General features: G+C 50.3%; 1 pseudogene; it reads right to left on the bottom strand.

Annotated features, from left to right (window-relative positions):
* Nucleotides 1-6097: 6097 nt before the first annotated feature.
* Nucleotides 6098-6191, bottom strand: LOC119620992 (U6 spliceosomal RNA; annotated as a pseudogene).
* Between the last annotated feature and the right edge of the window lie 322 nt (nucleotides 6192-6513).

Raw genomic sequence — 6513 nt, 5'->3', positions numbered from 1 at the left:
TCTCCTGCTGTCCTGAGTAGAGAGGCTAGAGTGGGGGCTTCCTTGGACACACAGCCACAGCTCTGACCTGTTATTGGCTTTCCCTCTGCTTCCCCACGACATGTGAGCCGAAGCACAGAAACCCATGTCACTCCCTCTTGGCACAGTGACGAGGAGGGGCTGCCCGTGGACTCCTGGGCCAGGGCTCCTTCCTCAGGGGCTAAGCACACCTGGGGCACAGTGGCCCTGGAGAAGAAGAAATGCAGCGGTAAAGTCAGATAGTTTTGCAAAGTGACATGAGATTGGCTCTTTGGCACCTCCTGGAATTCCTGGGTTTTTATTTTCTTTCTTTCTTTTTTTTGAGATGGGGTCTCCTTCTGTCACCCAGGCTGGAGTGCAGTGGCGTGAACACAGCTCAGCGTAGCCTCAAGCTCCTAGCCTCAGGTGATCCTGCCACCTCACCCTCCCAAGTAGCTGTGACTACAGGCATGCATTACCATGTCCGGCAATTTTTTTTCTTTTTTTTTCTTTTTTTTTTTCTTTTTTTGTAGAAACAGGGTTTCCCCATGTTGCCCAGGCTAGTCTCCTGAGCTCAAGCAATCCTCCACCTCAACCTCCAAAAATCCCGGGATCACAGGCATGAGCCACTGCGCCCAGGCCCCAGAATTCTTTTCTTTGTTTTCTTTGTTGTTCCCACCTTGCTCTCTCCTACGGAGAACGAGATGGCCTGAGAAGTCCAGGCTGGCCTTCTACCCACCCTTGGGTTGAGCTCTGGCCCTTCCAGGACCTGTTCCTGTTTGCCCTTAGAGGTCCTCATCCTCCAGCCTGTTCCTGGGACCTCTCTGTGAGTTTCAATACCTGTGTCATTTCTGCAAACGAGGGAAGACTAGAGCACAGTGGTGCTGGTGCACAGTTGTGCTCTGTGAACTTCACAAACATCAGGCAGTGTTTTGCCTGCTAGCCTCCTCCCACTGGGGACAGAATGGAGCATGCCTGCAGCAGCATGAGTGATGCTAAAAGCATTGGGCAGAGACAGGTCACTCAGTCCTTAAGAGCCAAATGGATAGCAGACACTATCAGGCTTCTCTTTCCACCTGTTTCCAGCAGTTTTCCCATGGAGGGAGCATTGTCTGAGGAATGGCTTGGCTTTACTGGTGCCAGGGGCTACTCCCCTGTTGCCTTTGGGTTCTGCAGGTTTCCTTTGTGTGCAATCACCAGAAGCAAGTGGGGTCATGTGAGGAGGGCACACTGACTTCAGGGTTTCCAGACTGCCAAGCCCCCAGAGCTCATTTGGTTCAAGGCCCCAGAAGCAGACAGGGACAAGAGATGGGAACCCTTGAGGGCAGGCAGGCTGGAAAAGATGCTGAGGAGTGAGAAGGCAGGGATATGTTAGGATGGAAGAGGCTCCTGTGGAGCGGCTGGGGCCAAGACTTCTAGTCTCCAGTCTACCACTGGCCAGCCTGAGACCTTGGGTAAGTCACTTCCCCTCCGCTGGCCCTCACTTTCTCCATCTGAACACGAAGGGTTAGGACATGACTCATTTGTTCATTCACTTTTGGGCCAAATAGACGTTAAGCGCCTGTTGTATTTCAGGTCTATTTCAGGCACTGAGGATGCAGAAAGAAACTGGACCATGCCCCAGGCCCCTAAGAGCAGGATGGAAGGACAGAGGACAGAGGGGAGCAGAGGAAAGCTAGCCTGGCCTTGTGGGGACAGGAGACAAGGTTGTAGGAGTGGCACTAAGAATGGAGCTGGACTCTGAAGGCAGAGTAAGAGTGTAGAATGGCCAAGGACAAAAGGGAACAAATGCTGGCTTTTGTGTGTGTGTGTGTGGTGAAATACACATAAGAAATTTAGCATTTCAATGTGTAAAATTCAATGACTTTTAGTATAGTTACAATGTTGTGCAACCATCACCTCTATCTAGTTCCAGAACTTTTCCATTATCCCAAAAAGAGACCCTGTACCCATGAAGCAGTCACTTCCCATTCTCACTCTCCCAGTCCCTGGCACCCATTCATCTACTTTCCATCTCTATGGATTTCCCATTCTGTACATTTCGTAGAAATGGAATCAGACCGTAGTTGTCCTTTCATGTGGCTTCTTTCACTTAGTGTAAAGTTTTCAAGGCCTATCCATGTTGTAGCATGAGTTGGTACTTCATTCTTCTTCTTCTCTTTTTTTTGAGACAGGACCTCGCTCTGTTGCCTAAGCTGGAGTGCAGTGGTGTGATCATAGCTCATTGCAGCCTCAAACTCTTGGGCTAGAGTGATCCTTCCACCTCAGCCTCCTGAGTAGCTGGGACTACAGGCACATAAAATGATGCCCAGCTAATTTTATTTATTTAATATTTTCAAAAATATTTTTGTAAGGCCGAGTGCAGTAGCTTACACCTGTAATCCTAGCACTTTGGGAGGCCAAGACGGGCAGATCACGAGGTCAGGAGTTTGAGTCCAGCCTGGTCAACATGGTGAAATGCCATCTTTACTAAAAATACAAAGAAAATTAGCTGGGCGTGGTGGCATGTGCCTGTAATCCCAGCTACTCAAGAGGCTGAGGCAGGAGAAGTGATTGAACCTGGGAGGCAGAGGTTGTGGTGAGCCGAGATTGTGCCACTGCACTCTAGCTTGGGCAACAGCGAAACTCCATCTCAAAAAAAAAAAAAAAAAAAAAAAGTTTTTGTAGAGATGGGGTCTTACTAGGTTGCTCAAGGTGATCTCAAGCTCCTGGACTTGAGTGATCCTCCTGTCTTGGCCTCCCAAAGCTCTGGGTTTACAAGCAGCCACTGCACCCGGCCTTCATTTTTCTTATGGCTAAATAATGTTCCATTGTATGGCTAGACTACCTTTTGCTTATTCATTCACCTGTTGATAGACATTTGCATTGTTTCTACCTTCTGGCTATGGTGAATAATGCTGAATGAAATTTGTGTGCAGTTCCTGTTTTGGTATACAACTCCTGAGTCCCTGTTTTCAGTTCTTTTGGGTATATACTCTAGAATGGAATTACTGGGTCATATGGTAATTATATGTTCAACCTTTTGAGGAACCGAACTGTTTTCCATAGCAGCTGCAGCATTTTACATTCCCACCGGCAGTGTCTGAGGGTTCCTATGTCCCCACATCCTCCCCCTCATTTGGTATTTGGATGTCAACTCGTGAGGAATAGGTTAAGGAGGATGAGTCTGAATGAGACTAGGAGAAGCAGTAGCCAGGGAGGGAGGAGGAAAATCTGGAAGCCAAGGAGACAGCAAGCGGTGAGCAGCATGAGCTGCTAGCAAGATGACTGGTCAGAGGGCTAGGTCTGGGCAGGGGGCAAGGACAGGGCCTGGCCAGACACTTGAGGCCTGGGGGGAGATGAGGGCATGGCAAGGTGTGGACATGTAGCCAGCTGGGAGTGGGTAGAGTTGGTGTGTGGCAGTAGCTGGGGTGGTAAGGAGGGGAGGGCACATGTGTGGGGAGCTGGGGTTCAAGGTGGGGCTTTTGGCAGGGCTGGAGGACTTGCTGACAGGGGAAGGGCAATGCCCTCCTCTCTGGCTGGGATTGGAGCATATGCCGAAGGCCAGAGGTCCAGCTAAGCTGACAGCTTTTTGAAAGAGAGACTGCCCAGAGCCAGCTCCCAGGAAATCTGGTAAAAGCAGCACTGGGGGAGCCAGAGCCGGGGCGTGGGGAAACTCAGGAATGCTGGAGTGATGCCAGCACCATCCCCACTGTGGAAATGAGGGGTTGGTTCATAGCAGCGCCCTGTGGGCAGGGCCTATGAATACCCCAGGGCTCAGCTCAGTGCCTGGCTAATTGTGAGGACTCAATAAATGCATTTGGATGAAGGAATGAAAGCCTGTGAGGAACATGTGAGGTTACACATGAGATCCTGTGAGCTCAGGGACAAGTGGTGGTGGCAGCTGCTGAGGCCATGGATGGCCAGGGCAGCCTAAGAGACGAGAGGCTGGCAGGCCAAAGGGCTTAAGGGACACTCCTGGCCATGTCCTCCTGCCCCTTTTCCTTGGCCCATTCCCCGATATTTGATGCAAAGGCCTCGGAAAGACCCACAGTGAGGGTAAAGTTTCGAAGTAGCCCTTTGAGAGTGGCCAAGCACTGAGGCCTGAGCCCAGCTGGCAGGGCCTATGCCTGACTCCACTCTGTGGCCCCAAGGCCAGTGGGGCTTGGTGCAATTGGGTGCCCAGTGGCCCAGTGAGTAGTGGAAGGTCTGATTGGCATGGTAGGCAACCCATGGCACTGGGGTCTCTCAATGCGCTGCCAATCTCCCCAGCCTGCTGATGTTTTGCTGAAAAGTGGAGAGGCTGGACTTCCAGAACTGAAAGGTAAGAGGAAGAATGCAAGGTGGGGTGGAAAGGCTGGGTGCCATGGCTCATGCCTGTATTCCCAGTGCTTTGGGAAGCTGAGATGGAAGGATCACTTGAGGCTAAGAGTTGGAGACCAGCCAGGGCAACATAGTATAACCTCATCTCTCAAAAAAAAAAAAAAAAAAAAAAATTAGCCAGGCACGGTTGTGTGTGCCTGTAGTCCCAGGTACTCGGGAGGCTGAGCCAGGAGGATCACTGAAGCCCAGGAGTTCAAGGCTGCAGTTCAAGGCTCCGACTCCTCTCTCTATTTCCCTTCCTCCCCAGCCAGTCTCCTCTCTTGGAGGGGCCCTGTCCCCTAGCTGAGCTGCATAGCGTAGGGATTGCTTCCCCTGGCTTTAACCTTCCCTCTTCTTCACTGCCAGCCCAGAAAATATGCTATCTCCTTTGCCAGATGGAGGAGGAGGCCAGGATCAAGTCCCCTTCCCCTCCTGCTCTCCTGCCCTCCTGCCTGGAGGGTGGTGAGAGGCATTAGGTCCCAAATACAGGGCCAGTGGGCATGAGGAGGAACCCCTTGTCCTGGCCCCAGGAAGCCTACTGCCAGTGTGAGTGACAGAACCAAGTGGAGATAGAATCTTCCGGGGCGTTAGGGCGGATCGGTCTATGCCTCCCCATCCACCACTCCACACTCCCTTCCTATACACACCCAATGGCCCCCAGTGCTGCTCAGAATGCCCAAAAAGGAAGGAATGAGGGATGGCAGGGCTGCATGTCACATGAATGCATTCTAGGTACTGCTTGGCTTCTTTCTGCTGGACAAGCTGTGATAAAGGTTGTGCTGGTGGGAAATACTACCGGGTGACTGTCAAGGGCACCCCTCCACCATTTCAAAGCAAGTCCTCAAGCGGTGGAGGGGCACGCATGTGTCCCTCAGGATAACTAGGGTGGGGAATGTGAAGAGAAAATAGCATTGATACCAGGCAGTCTGGCCTTGGCCATCATTGATTGATTGATTGATTGATTGATTGATTGATGGGGTCTCCCTATGCTGCCCAGGCTGGTCTCAAAGTCCTGGGCTCAAGGAATCCTCCCACCTCAGCCTCCCAAAGTGTGGGATTACAGGTATGAGCCACCACACTGGATCTCAGCCACCACTTAATTGTGTGACCTTGGTCAGGCAACTGACGACCTTTGGGCCTCATTTTTGACCTCTGTCAAATATTTTGGCCTTTGTGGCCCCAGGGGTGCCTTTTAGCACTGGCATTCAGTGATTACAAGTGACTTTCCTACCTTCCTCTGTCTTCCTGGTGCTGCTTGGCCAGCTGACAAGCAGCCATACTTTCTATTTCTTCAGAGCCTCAGCAACATGCTGGCATTCCCTGTGTACTCTAGAGTGGTTATCCAAGTGATCCTCCGGGCCACTAACATCAGTGTCACTGGGAGCTTATCTGTGACACAGATCCTTGGGCCCCCACTCCAGATTTGCTGACTCAGCAACTCTGGGGGTGGCACCCAGGAATCTGGGTTTTAGCAAGCCTTTGGGGTGATTCTAGTGCATAGGGATGTCTGAGAACTGCTGTACTGAACTGTATGTGTTAGTGCAGGGAGCAGGGGAGCAGTTAAGCCTAAAGTTTGGGCAATGGACCCATCCCTGGGGGTTGACATTCAGTTAGAGGTTGCACGCATGCACAGCACACACACACACACACACACACACACACACAGTAGCACTTACTCTGTTTTCACAATAGGCCCTGACCCATCCACCCTTTTGTTGTCAGCCTTGAATTAGATTTGCTATTGTATTTTATTTGTTTTAATTATATGGAACACTTCGTGAACTTGTGCAGGGACCATGCTAATTTTATCTATATAGTTCCAACTTTAGTATATGCACTGCTGAAATAAGCACTCAAATTAGGTTTGATTACAGCAAAATTAAGGATTCCTTTCCACGAAGGACAGCACAGATAGAATTAACAGACAGACAACAGATGGGGAGAAGATATTTGCTGTTTAAAAGCAACAGGAGATTAATGGATAAAATATACAAGAACATTCTGCAAAACAACAAGGAAAAGACCCAACAGGAAAGTGAGCAAAGCATATGCATAGGCAATTCTCAGGAGAAGAAACTGAAAAGGCTGGCAAATAAGTATGTGAAGAGATGCTCGGATCCCAGATTCATTAGTAATCGGAGAAATGCAAATGACAACAATGACATAGGATACACA

Source organism: Chlorocebus sabaeus, chromosome X, assembly GCF_047675955.1.
Source record: "Chlorocebus sabaeus isolate Y175 chromosome X, mChlSab1.0.hap1, whole genome shotgun sequence".
Lineage (NCBI taxonomy): Eukaryota > Metazoa > Chordata > Mammalia > Primates > Cercopithecidae > Chlorocebus > Chlorocebus sabaeus.
This window is presented reverse-complemented; position numbering and strand designations above follow the sequence as displayed.